The sequence below is a fragment of the Castor canadensis genome, chromosome 16 (assembly GCF_047511655.1).
Source record: "Castor canadensis chromosome 16, mCasCan1.hap1v2, whole genome shotgun sequence".
Classification (NCBI taxonomy): domain Eukaryota; kingdom Metazoa; phylum Chordata; class Mammalia; order Rodentia; family Castoridae; genus Castor; species Castor canadensis.
Window position 1 is genome coordinate 68,029,682 of NC_133401.1, and position 13,429 is coordinate 68,043,110.

The following is a 13,429-nucleotide window of genomic DNA, read 5'->3' on the forward strand; positions in this document are numbered from 1 at the left end:
GAGAACTCTGAGTAAACAAAGCCTGCAGGAACAGGTGAGTGCTAAGCTCACCCCTGAGATCTGCATAAATAACACCTCCAGCAACAGCAGGATAACAGCAGAAGGCAGGCGAGCCACAGCTGCAGATAGCCATTCACAGAACTGTCTCCAGACTCTTTTTTTTCTCTCTCCCTACCTTTGATGAGACAACAACCGAACTACACCTGCATGATGAAAACCTTACTGAAACTGTATTGCATTTGAACTTGGGACACTTTGTGGGGTTTTTTTTTTGTGCAGTTTTGTTCTACTTAATGCATCCTCTTTGATGAGACAACTACAGAACATCTGAGGCACCATCTCCAAGATTGGAGACTGAGATGGACACCAAAATTATTAAGGCTGAAACTTCATTGCATTTAAACTTAGAGGGTTTTTTTTTGTTTGCTTTTGTATTTTTCATTTTGTTTTATTTTATTTATATATATATATTTCTTTCATTTACTTATTTTTTATTTTTATTCATGTCTTTATTCTTTTTATTTTTTATTTTCAATCAACTCTCTGTCTCTCTAATGCCTGTTCACCTTACTGTCAATTAATACACCAATGCTCCCTGTTTACACCTTTGAAACTTTTTTGTTTGATTCCTTGTTTTGGTTTTTCCTACTTGTCTGTTTATTTATATTTCCCTTTTTCTTTAACTTCTTGCTTTCCATCTCCTCTCACCCTTCCACTCTAAATATTACCATTGTTATTATTATAAGCTAGAAAATACTTAATTGCACACAGTACAGGGACAGTAACAACACCAAAGACAATGATGGGAAGACGAAAAAAAACAGGGAAACCAGTTTCCCCACAGCAAATAATTAGTACAGGAACCAGAGGGAAATGAAGAAAACAGATACTCAGATCCAGACACCAACAAAATGAAGATAAACTATGCCAAAGAACCCAATGAAGCCCACAAGATAATTTAAAAGAAGACATACCACAGGTACTCAATGAGAATTTTATAGAGATGATACTGGATATGGTGAACCAAAATGTACAGGAGACACTCAAGAAATTCCAAGACAACAAAAATAGAGAATTTGAAAAAGCAAAAGAAGAAATAAAGGAAACCATAGAAGCACAGTATAAACACCAGTGAAACAGAGAACACGATTAATAAACAGATAAATGAACTCAGGACAAAAATAGACAACATTAAAGAGGAAACCATCCAGGATATGAAAAATCTAAGAAAAAAGAATGAAACAGAACTGCAAAACAAAACAGAAGGCCAATCCAGCAGAATAGACCAAACAGAAGACAAAATCTCAGAACTTGAAGATGAAATGGTAATTAAAGGAAAAACTGAAGAACTATTAATTAAACAACTCAAGACCTGTGAAAAGAAAATGCAAGAACTCACCCACTCCATCAAAAGACCAAACTTGAGAATCATGGGCATCGAAGAAGAGGTGCAAGCGAAGGGAATGGCTAATATATTCAACAAAATAATAATGGAAAATTTCCCAAATCTAGAGAAAGATATTCCCATACAGATGCAAGAGGCCTCCAGGACACCAAACAGACCAGACCAAAATAGAACTACCACACGACATATCATCATAAAAACAACAAGTTCAGAAACTAGGAAAAGAATATTGAAGGCTGTAGGAGAGAAAAAACAAATAACATACAAAGGTAAACCCATCAAAATCACAGCAGACCTCTCAACAGAAACATTAAAAGCAAGAAGAGTGTGGGGTGAGATCTTCCAGGCACTGAATGAAAATAACTTCAACCCCAGGATACTCTACCCAGCAAAGCTATCATTCAAAATTGATGGAGCAATAAAAGTCTTCCATGATAAGCAGAAACTAAAACAATATGTGACCACAAAGCCACCACTACAAGAGATTCTTCAAGGGATTCTGCACACAGAAAGTGAAACCCAACATAACCATGAAAGGGCAGGCAGCACCAAACTACAGGAAAAGAAAAAGCAAGAAAGTAGAGAGTAACCTCAACTTAGGTACACACAATCAAACCTTCAAACAACTAAGACAACTAAATGACAGGAATCACCACATACCTGTCAGTGCTAACACTTAATGTTAACGGACTTAATTCACCCTCAAAAGGCACCGCTTGATGAAATGCATTAAAAAGGAAGATCCAACAATGTGTTGCTTACAGGAGACCCATCTCACCAACAGAAATAAGCATAGGCTTAGGATGAAAGGCTGGAAGAAGATTTACCAAGCCAATGGCCCCCGAAAACAGGCAGGAGTAGCAACACTTATCTCTGACAAAGTAGACTTCAAACCTACATTGATCAAATGAGATAAAGAAGGACATTCCATACTAATAAAAGGGGAAATAGACCAAAAGGAAATAATCATCAACCTGTATGCACCCAATGTCAACACACCCAATTTCATCAAACATACCCTGAAAGACCTAAAACCGTACATTAACTCCAACACAGCGATTGTGGGAGACTTTAACAACCCCTTATCATCAACAGATAGGTCATCCAAACAAAAAATCAATAAAGAAATCCAAGATCTAAAATATGCAATAGATCAACTGGACCTAGTAGATGTCTACAGAACATTTCATCCAACCTCTACACAATATACATTCTTCTCAGCAGCCCATGGAACCTTCTCCAAAATAGATCATATCCTAGGGCACAAAGGAAGCCTCAGCAAATATAAGAAAATAGAAATTATACCGTGCATACTATCTGATCACAATGCAGTAAAAGTAGAACTCAACAACAAAAGTAAAGACAAAAAACATGCAAACAGCTGCAAACTAAAAAACTCATTACTTTTTTTTTGAAGGTAAGAATCAAATGTTTTATTTTTCTTATTATAAATTGATGTAACAGATAATAAATTTTTTGAACTAATAACAAAAATATATTTGGTAATTATAGGTAATAGATAAGCAAAATAAATGTTAGTAAAATTGTACAGATGAGGAAGAAAAATTGAGAATACTTTGCTACCTTCCCCTGCAATAAAGTTTCCTTTCTTTTTTCTTTCTTCTTTCCTTCCTTCCTTCCTTTCCTCCTTGTTTTTATTTCTTTCAAATGTTTTTTAATCTACAAAATTCAAATACAAATATTAAATTCTTTTTTTTTCTTTTTCTTTTATTATTCATACGTGCACACAAGGCTTGGTTCATTTTACTTAATGAAAATGGATCATTGATGAAATAAAAGAGGAAATTAAAAAGTTCCTGGAAGTCAATGAAAATGAAAACACAACCTACTGGAACCTATGGGACACAGCAAAGGCAGCCCTGAGAGGAAAGTTTATAGCCATGAGTGCATACATTAAAAAAGATTGAAAGATCCCAAATCAATGACCAAATGATACATCTCAAACTCCTAGAAAAACAAAACAAGCAAATCCCTAAACAAATAGGAGAGAAATAATAAAAATATGAGCTGAAATCAACGAAATAGAAACCAAAAAAAAAACATACAAAGAATTAATGAAACAAAAAGTTGGTTCTTTGAAAAAATAAACAAGATCAATAGATCCCTGTCAAACCTGAATAAAATGAGGAGAGAAAAAACCCAAATTAGTAGAATCAGCAATGCAAAAGGGGAGATAACAAAAAACACCATGGAAGTCCAGGAAATCATCAGAGACTACTTCGAGAACCTATATACAAAAAAATTTGAAAATCTTAAAGAAATGGACAGATTTCTAGATACATATGATCATCCAAAACTGAACCAAGAGGAAATTAATCACCTGAATAGATATAACACAAAATGAAATTGAAGCAGCAATCAAGAGTCTCCCCAAAAAGAAAAGTCCAGGACCTGGTGGATTCTCTGCTGAATTCTATCAGACCTTTAAGAAGAAATGATACCAAACCTCCTTAAACTGTTCTACGAAATAGAAATGGAAGGAAAACTGCCTAACACATTTTATGAAGCCAGTATTACACTTATCCCAAAACCAGGCAAAGACACCTCCAAAAAGGACAACTATAGGCCAATCTCCTTAATGAACATTGATACAAAAATCCTCAACAAAATAATGGCAAACCGAATTCAACAACACATCAAAAAGGTTATTCACCACAACCAAGTAGGCTTCATGCCAGGAATGCAGGGATGGCTCAACATACGAAAATCAATAAATGTAATAAACCACATTAACAGAAGCAAAGACAAAAACCACTTGATCATCTCAATAGATGCAGAAAAAGCCTTTGATAAGGTCCAACACCATTTCATGATAAAAGCTCTAAGAAAACTAGGAATAGAAGGAAAGTACCTCAACATTATAAAAGCTATATAGGACAAACCTACAGCCAGCATTATACTTAATGGAGAAAAACTGAAACCATTCCCTCTAAAATCAGGAACCAGACAAGGATGCCCACTATCTCCACTCCTATCCAACATCGTACTGGAATTCCTAGCCAGAGCAATTAGGCAAGAAGAAGGAATAAAAGGAATACAAATAGGTAAAAAACTGTCAAAATATCCCTATTTGCAGACGACATGATCCTATACCTTAAAGACGCAAAAAACTCTACTCAGAAGCTCCTAGACATCATCAATAGCTATAGCAAGGTAGCAGGATATAAAATCAGCATAGAAAAATCATTAGCATTTCTATACACTAACAATGAGCAAACTGAAAAAGAATGTATGAAAACAATTCCATTTACAGTAGCCTCAAAAAAAATCAAATACCTAGGTGTAAACCTAACAAAAGATGTGAATGACCTCCACAAGGAAAACTATAAACTTCTAAAGAAAGAGATTGAGGAAGACTATAGAAAGTGGAGAGATCTCTCATGCTCATGGATTGGTAGAATCAACATAGTAAAAATGTTGATACTCCCAAAAGTAATCTACATGTTTAATGCAATTCCCATCAAAATTCCAATGACATTCATTAAAGAGATTGAAAATTCTACCATTAAATTTATATGGAAACACAAGAGGCCACAAATAGCCAAGGCAATATTCAGTCAAAAGAACAATGCTGGAGGTATCACGATACCTGACTTCAAACTATATTACAAAGCAATAACAATAAAAACATCATGGTACTGGCACGAAAACAGACATGAAGACCAGTGGAACAGAACAGCGGACCCAGATATGAAGCCACAAAACTCTAACCAATGTGTCTTTGACAAAGGTGCTAAAAATATACGATGGAGAAATAGCAGCCTCTTCAACAAAAACTGCTGGGAAAACTGGTTAGCAGTCTGCAAAATACTGAAACTAGATCCATGTATATCACCCTATACCAATATTAACTCAAAATGGATCAAGGATCTTAATATCAGATCACAAAATCTAAAGTTGATACAGGAAAGAGTAGGAAATACTCTGGAGTTAGTAGGTATCGGTAAGAACTTTCTCAATGAAACCCCAGAAGCACAGCAACTAAGAGATAGCATAGATAACTGGGACCTCATAAAACTAAAAAGCTTCTGTTCATCAAAAGAAATGGTCTCTAAACTAAAGAGAACACCCACAGAGTGGGAGAAAATAATTGCCAGCTACACCTCAGACAAAGGACTGATAACCAGAACATATAGGGAACTTAAAAAACTAAATTCTCCCAAAACTAATGAACCAATAAAGAAATGGGCAAGTGAACTAAACAGAACTTTCTCGAAAGAAGATATTCAAATGGCCAAAAGACACATGAAAAAATGCTCGCCATCTCTAGCCATAAAGGAAATGCAAATTAAAACCACACTAAGATTCCACCTCACCCCTGTTAGAATAGCCATCATTAGCAACACCACAAACAGAAGTTTCAACAGAACTAAACAGAACAAAAAATTGAAACTAAATGCTTTGATTATGGAGTATTTAGGGAATTACATCATATATTCAGGAAATTATATGATGTACCATTTTAATTCACATTCTTCATAGGACACATTCGCTTGTCTTCTGTGTGTGAAGATAAAAGGCTATGGGGAACTTCAACATTACTTTGGACAAGGGTTTCATTTTGGTGGGCTTCTCAGATTGGCCTCAACTAGAACTTGTCTTCTTTGTAATCATTTCAGTTTTCTACTCCCTAAGTCTTTTTGGCAACATTCTCACCCAACTAGACCTGCAACTGCACACAACCATGTACTTCTTCCTCTGCCACCTCTCCTTTCTGGATCTCTGCTATACCACCAGCACTGTGCCCCAGTTTCTGGTCAACCTTTCTGGACTTGACAGGACCATCAGCTATGGATGGTGTGTGGCCCAACTTATCATGTCCCTCTCCCTGGGTGGAACTGAGTGTGTGCTCTTGGTGATGATGGCCTTTGATCGCTATGCTGCTGTGTGCCATCCACTTCAGTACACGACCATTATGCACCCCCTTCTCTGCCAGGCACTGGCTACTACTTCCTGGTTGGGAGGACTTGTGAACTCTCTGATTTAAACAGTCCTCACAATGGCCATACCTCTGTGTGGCCATCTCCTGAATCACTTCTTCTGTGAGATGCCTGTGCTCCCAAAGTTGGCTTGTGAGGACACAAGAGGAACAGAGGCCAAGATGTTTGTGGCACCAGTCATAACGGTTGCCACAACTGCAGCTCTAATTCTGGGCTCCTATGCCCACATCGCAAGGGCAGCATTGAAGACCAGGTCAATGGCTGGGTGCAGAAAAGCTTTTGAAACTTGTGGCTCTCACCTCTTGGTGGTTTCTCTGTTTTATGGATCTGCCACATACACATACCTACAGCCCATGGGCAGTTATTCTGAGAGGGAGGGAAAGTTTGTTGCCCTTTTTTATACTATAATCACCCCCATGCTCAATCGTCTGATTTATACCCTGAGGAACAAGGATGTGAAGGGGGCTCTGAGGAGGGTACTAGGGAAAGTCAGAGATTCAGGATAAGTGAGGAAAGAGGGCCACTAGAAGTTTTCGTCATATCTCTCATGTCCTAAAACCCTTCCTGCTCATTGAGTAATTTTGGTCCCAAGAAAATAGCCCTCATTAAACCTCGGAAGTTTAGTGCCTTCCTTTTAAGGCAGTTGGAAGTGGGGATTGCTTGAGATGTTTCTAGTTGAGTATCTATGATCACTCTGTAGGAGAGAATGAGAGATCATTTAAATCACAACTTTCTACAACCATGTGTTTGGCAAGAGGGTGTATTCTGTTCACATGAGTAGTGACAGCTCTGGAGCATTTCTGAGAGTGAGGAAAATATTAATTAAATGCTTCAAACCATATACAAAGCCAAAGGTTCAAAATATTGTCTGATATAGATGGCACTTTGCCTAAATGCAGAGAACATGAATTCTCTCCTGGTTTTCTACTTAATTGTGTAACCACAATCCCTTACATTTCAGGGCTTCTTTCCAGTTCTTTTGTCATTGTTACCCTTTCAGCTATCTAAAGGTTCCTGTTAACTTGGATCAAATTATGAGATCATGGTCTGAGATACTTCATGGAGCAAGTAGAGTTTTACGTATTCTGTCTTTTACCTACCTTTTTTTCAAAAAAGCAAAATTATTAGGGTAGCACTAGGTAAAAAGGGCATCAACATCTCATCAGTTGCACCAAGAATCTCTGACATGCTGCCTGGTGTCACAGAGAAGAAATTTGCATCCTAGAAAGAATAGAAAACATAAGCATTAAAACATGATCCATGAGGAAGTGATATATGAAAAAAGAGAAAGCGTAAAAGAGAGTACCACAACAGAGAGAGAGAGAGAGAGAGAGAGAGAGAGAGAGAGAGAGAGAGAGAGAGAGAGAGGTTCCTGCAGTAGGAAGACATGGAAAATTCAAGTGGCACTTAGCCAAAATTTGTAGACAGAATCTTTGCAATTTACTACTGTCATTTCTTTCTTGGAAGGTTTAAACTGAGGGCCTTTTGCTTGCTAGACAAGTGCCTAACCACTTGAGCCATGCCTCTAGTCCTTTTTGCTTTAGTTTATTTTCCAGGTTGGGTCTTGCTTTTGCCCAGGGCTGGCCTCATATCACATCCCTCCTACCTCCATTTTCCACAAAATTTGGATTATAGGCATGTGCCACCATGCCGGCCCATTGTCATTTCTTTCCATGTATTTAAATGATGGTTACGTGTAAAATTGCAGGTATCCTTATAAATAAATTTTTAAAGTCTCAGTAAGTTTCATGTTGAGTGAATCATCTTTGATTACAATAACAAAAACTATATCATCTTTGAAAAAAATTTATGCAAACAAATAATCTTCATGACTTAAATCTGAGGTAGTTTGTTATATTCCCTACTCATTCATGAATGAAAGAAGTTTTAACATTAACTTATCTAAGTTCACATAGCAAATACAGAATGAAGCTGAAATACTTCCTGTAATCCTTAATCCAATCCTTACTACCATAATCTGCCAATTTTTTTTCCCAAAAGTCACTTCTTTATATAGGAAGAGCATTTGGAAGGGAAGGTAGCTGGAAAAAAATCAAAAGTGAGCTTTATATACTTCACAGTTTTTCTTTGGTCTATTTTGGCCTTGTTTCAAACACTCTTCTGCTTTCCTTATTCTTTCATCAATGGGCATATCTTTTTCTTTGGGCAAAACTAATGTGTATGGTATTTCTGATTTCTATTTTTTTAATCCATTCTACAGATCAACGTGCTGAAAAATATATCCCATTGTCATACTTGGTTCCTCTGCCCCCATTAATTTTACTGATCAAGATACTGAAGATTAGATAATTTTCTATATGCTTCAAGTCATTGAGACATCAAATCAGATGTTAGGATTTAAATATTGCCATCATATCCCAAAATACTACTGAAGTACTACTTAATAATCCATATTTTTATATTTCTTTAACTGAAGATAGCAACCAACAACCTGCATGAGACCAATGATTTTTCTTTTATGCTTTAAAGAAGATTATTTGAACAAACAGGACAGAATTTAATTAAATTTTTAAATTAATGTTTTACTCTCTCATTTGTCATCTAATAAATGTACATGCTCAGTTATGCTTGTGGAATCATACAGTGTAGTTAAGCAATTTTCAGAGGCCACTGGGAGAGTTGGACACACACAGCCATGCTTTCATAATTCAGGTCTTGTGAGAGGCCAGATGCCATCTCTGTTGGAACCCACACCCCTTGGGTCTCCTTGTGCCTTACCATGCATGGCAGTGGCTAATTGGTCAGTCACTGAGATGGGACCACTGAGGTCATGGGTCCCCTAGCCATTCCAGAGCCAGTGCGAAATCCCAGTTTCCTTAAGTTGCTATAGGAGAAAGTCAAAGCTGACTTCCCATCTTGACACCTGTCTCCTTTGTCTTTCAGAGCCCAAATGGCTGCCATTTGATGCCCATTGTAACTTATCCTTAAATAGGAAAAACCTTCTAAATGAGATTCTGAGTTAAAAATAATGATTCATGAAAGAATTAGAAAGTGGGACTTAATTATTGGAAAAAAATAAAGGGAGACTTAGGAGAAAAGAGGTTGTGTAGGATAGTCCCTGAAGTAGAACACCTTAGAGATGATTTAATAACAATATATTTCCCGAATGTCAAGAATGACACTTTTGCTCTAGGCATTAAAACTTTCCTAAACTTCATGATTTATTTTTTAAAATCTCATTGCTTATACTGGCATCACTCATAATTAGTAGTCAAAGGATAAGATCACAAAGTATAAAAATGTTTAATGGCCTAAAAATGTCCACTCCAGCCACTTCCATACAATATAATACTGACAGTCTTATCCAAATAGCCAAGGAAAAGAAATAAAAGGAATCTGAAAGAGAAATGAAATTTTTTAATTGTTTCTTGTTAGCAAACAATAAGATTTTATAAAAGGCCCCTTCTGACTCTACCAAAAAACTGGTGGAACTAAGCAGTAAATTCAGGAAATTGCAGGACATCAAATTCACTTGAAAAATCACATTTGCGTACATCCAATTATTCTATAAAACTGTATGAAAAAATTAGAAAACAATCCTAATAAAGATAACTACAATAAAGTCTGAGGAGTCATTTACTCTAAGAGGTGAAAGACCTGTATAATAAAAACTACAAACCACGGAGAAAAGAATTTAAAGAAGATACAGATAAGTAAAAAAGATATTCTTTGCTCATTGATTGAAAAAACTATTATTATTGAAATGTCCACTATCCAAAGAAATTCATAGATTGATACAATCTCCAGCACAAGTTCACTGGCATTTTCTCCAGAAGTAGAAAAATCCATCTTAAAATTTATATGGAACCAGGAAAGGCCTCAAATATTCAAAGTAGACTTGAATTAAAAGAACAAAGCTGAATAATACCTGACATAAAATTATACTAAAATTATAGTAATACAAACAGCATGGTGCTGGCCTAAAAAGAGACACATCAACCAATGGAATGGCATAGAGAACTCAGAAATAAATCTACAAATTTTTGGTCTATTGATTTTTTTTTGAGACGGGATCCGGATGTAGCCCAGGCTGACCTGGAAATCCCTTTGTAGTCCGGGCTTGCCTTGAACTCTTGCTCCTGTGGTCACAGTCTCCTGAGTTCTTGGATTTCAGGAGTTTACACCATGCCTGACTTTGCCAGTTTTTACAAAAGTACCAGGAATATGCAGTAGGAAAGGATGTCCCCTTCTGTAAATGGTTTTAGGAAAACTGGATATCCACATGAATAAGAGTTACATTAGGTTCTTATCTAACTGCATACCCAATATGAACTCAAAATGAATAGCAAACTTAACCTGGAAATATATTTTAAAGGACACTATACTTGAAAATGTAAAAGTACTGGAAGAAAGTGAAAGGGAAAACTCCATGGCAGTTGTCAAGTGTTTTTTAACTAGTAAGTTTCTGAATATGAATCCCAAAGCACAGAAAACAAAAATAGACCTATGTAATAAAATCAAACCAGAAAGCTTTTGCACAGCCAAAGAAAAAAACAACATAGTGAAGAGCAACCCATGGACAGGACAAAATGCTTACAAACTGTACTTCTGAGCTGGTGGTGTGCCCAAGTGATAGAACTCCTGCCTAGCAAAAGTGAGACTGAGTTCAGACCCCAATACCATCAAACCACACTTCTGATTAAGGATTAGTATAATACATACAAGGAATTAAATTAATTTTTTATTTAAAAATAAAAGAAATAAGCCTATTAAAATGTGCAAAATATGATTAACTTTCTCTCAAAAGAAGATACACAAATAGCCAATAGATATTTAAATGCTCAAAATCCCTAAGGTTTAATAAAAGTTACAGGAAGTTATTGTTTCAGACTAAGTTCGAACACTGGGCCCCAAAAGGTCAAACTAAAAATCTAAATGGACTCATTCATGCTGAAATTTGCTGTCACCAAACTGAAGGTGAGTTGTTATAAGCCTTCTAAGATAGCAGGACAGATACATTACAACCAAATTTCCCAATATGCCAGTTTTAATGAGCATGATAGCAAGTTCTCTGTTTTAATCCTTAGAAATGGTACCTGTAGTAACCTCATGCTAATCAATCAATTAGTTTTCTATACTGGAATCTGTTTCCTGCCTTACTTACAAGGGAAATAACTTTTAAATGAATGACCAATTCCCTTTACCTTCCTTGTTTCTGTTAGGCACCTCATGTCTGCAAAATGAGCTTCGTTTCCTTAGTTAATTGTAACACTTTCTCTATTTTTGTATGCATTCAAAGGAAAGGAAATCGGTACAATGAAGAGATATTGACACTCCCATGTTTACAGGTGAGATATGAAACTAACCTAAGTTTCCACCAACAAATTAATGTATAAAGAAAATGTGAAATTCAATTGCTTACAACTAAAAGTCATACTTTTACTTGTCCACCCCACCATCACAATTGGGTTGTGGTATTGCAGCTTATATCTCTTCTCTTTAATATGTCTATCCAGTAACACAGTACTATGAATATAATTATTTTATTAAATTTATTATTTAACCTTTGTACCAGAGTTGAACATGACTTATCAGTATGGAAGTACATAAAAACCTAAAAATAGAACTGCCATATGATGCAGTATTAATGCTCCTAGGCATATCCCAAAAGAATCACAGGCAGCACACAACAGAGACAGGTGCTTGTAGCAGCACTGTTCACAATAGCCACGTCATGGAAATAGCCTAGGTGCCCATCAGTGATTAACAAATAAATAAAAATTGGTAAATACACCTACCGGATTATTATTCAGCCACAAAGAAGAATAAAATTATGTTTTCAGGAAGACAAAACTGGAGACCATCATATTAAATGAAATGAGTCAGACTCTGGAAGACCATTCTCCTAATTTATCTCTTTTATGTGGAATTTAGGGAAAAAAATTTAAAAGGACATGAAAGTAAAAGTGGAACTATCAGAAATCACAAAGTGAACTAATAAGAGGGACAGAGGGAACAGTGAATGTGGGAAATGAGGATGTAAATATGGTCAAAGTATATACATGTGTGACAATGTAATAATGAAACCCGTTAATAAAGTATGTTCTTGCCTTACTAGAAAACAGAAAGAAAATGTGTATAGTTGTCAATGTTGGGCAAAATGTGCTGTGCATGTTCTGTAGGTCCATTGATCTAAAATATAATTTAAATTATCCGTGATGTTTCCTCATGGACACTCCATGTGGTCATTGCTGAAACTAGAGTATTAAATTTGCTAAGGATTCAAGCACAATATTGAATGAGAGTGGACATTCTTGTCTTATTCCTGATTTTAGAGAAGGTGATTTCTGGTTTTGTCCATTCAGAAAATGTTGGCAACAGGTTTGCCATATATTGCCTTTATTATGTTTAGGTCCCTTCTATTCCTAGTTTCTTTGGGACTTTTATAATGAAGGGACATTGGATTTTGTCAAAAACGTTTTCTGAATCTATTGAAATGATTGTATGATTTTTTTCCTTTATTTTATTTATGTGATATATTACATTTATTGATTTGCATATGTTAAATCATCCTTGCACTAATGAAATAAAACCAACTTGACCGTGGTGTATGATTTTTTAATGTGTTGTGGAATTTGGTTTGCTAGTATTGTATTTAGAATTTTTGCATCTATGTTCAGCAAGGAAATTGGTCTATAATTTTCTTTTTGGTTTTATTCTTTGGTATTAGGATAATTAAGACTTTGTAGAATGAGTTTCTGTTTTATAGAATAGTTGAGGAACACTGGTGTTAGGTTTTCTTTAAAGGTTTGATATAATTCAGCAATAAATTGGGTCCTGAGTTTTTCTTTGGAGACTATCATTGCTCCAATATTATTGATCATTATAAATCTGTTTAAGTTATTTATATCCTCTTGATTCAATTTTGGTAGGTTACATGTAAATAAAAATTTATCCATTTCTTCTAACTTTTCAATTTACTGGAATATAGTCTTTCAAAATATTCCCTAATGATCCTCTGAATTTCATTGCTAATTGTTGTAATGTACTCTTTTTCATCTCTAAATTTATTAGTGTCTTCTCTCATGGTTAGTTTGGTGAA

General features: G+C 35.6%; 1 pseudogene; it reads left to right on the plus strand.

Annotated features, from left to right (window-relative positions):
- The first annotated feature begins 5,948 nt into the window (after window positions 1-5,948).
- LOC109677062 (olfactory receptor 2Y1B-like) lies at window positions 5,949-7,029 on the plus strand (annotated as a pseudogene).
- Window positions 7,030-13,429: the final 6,400 nt, after the last annotated feature.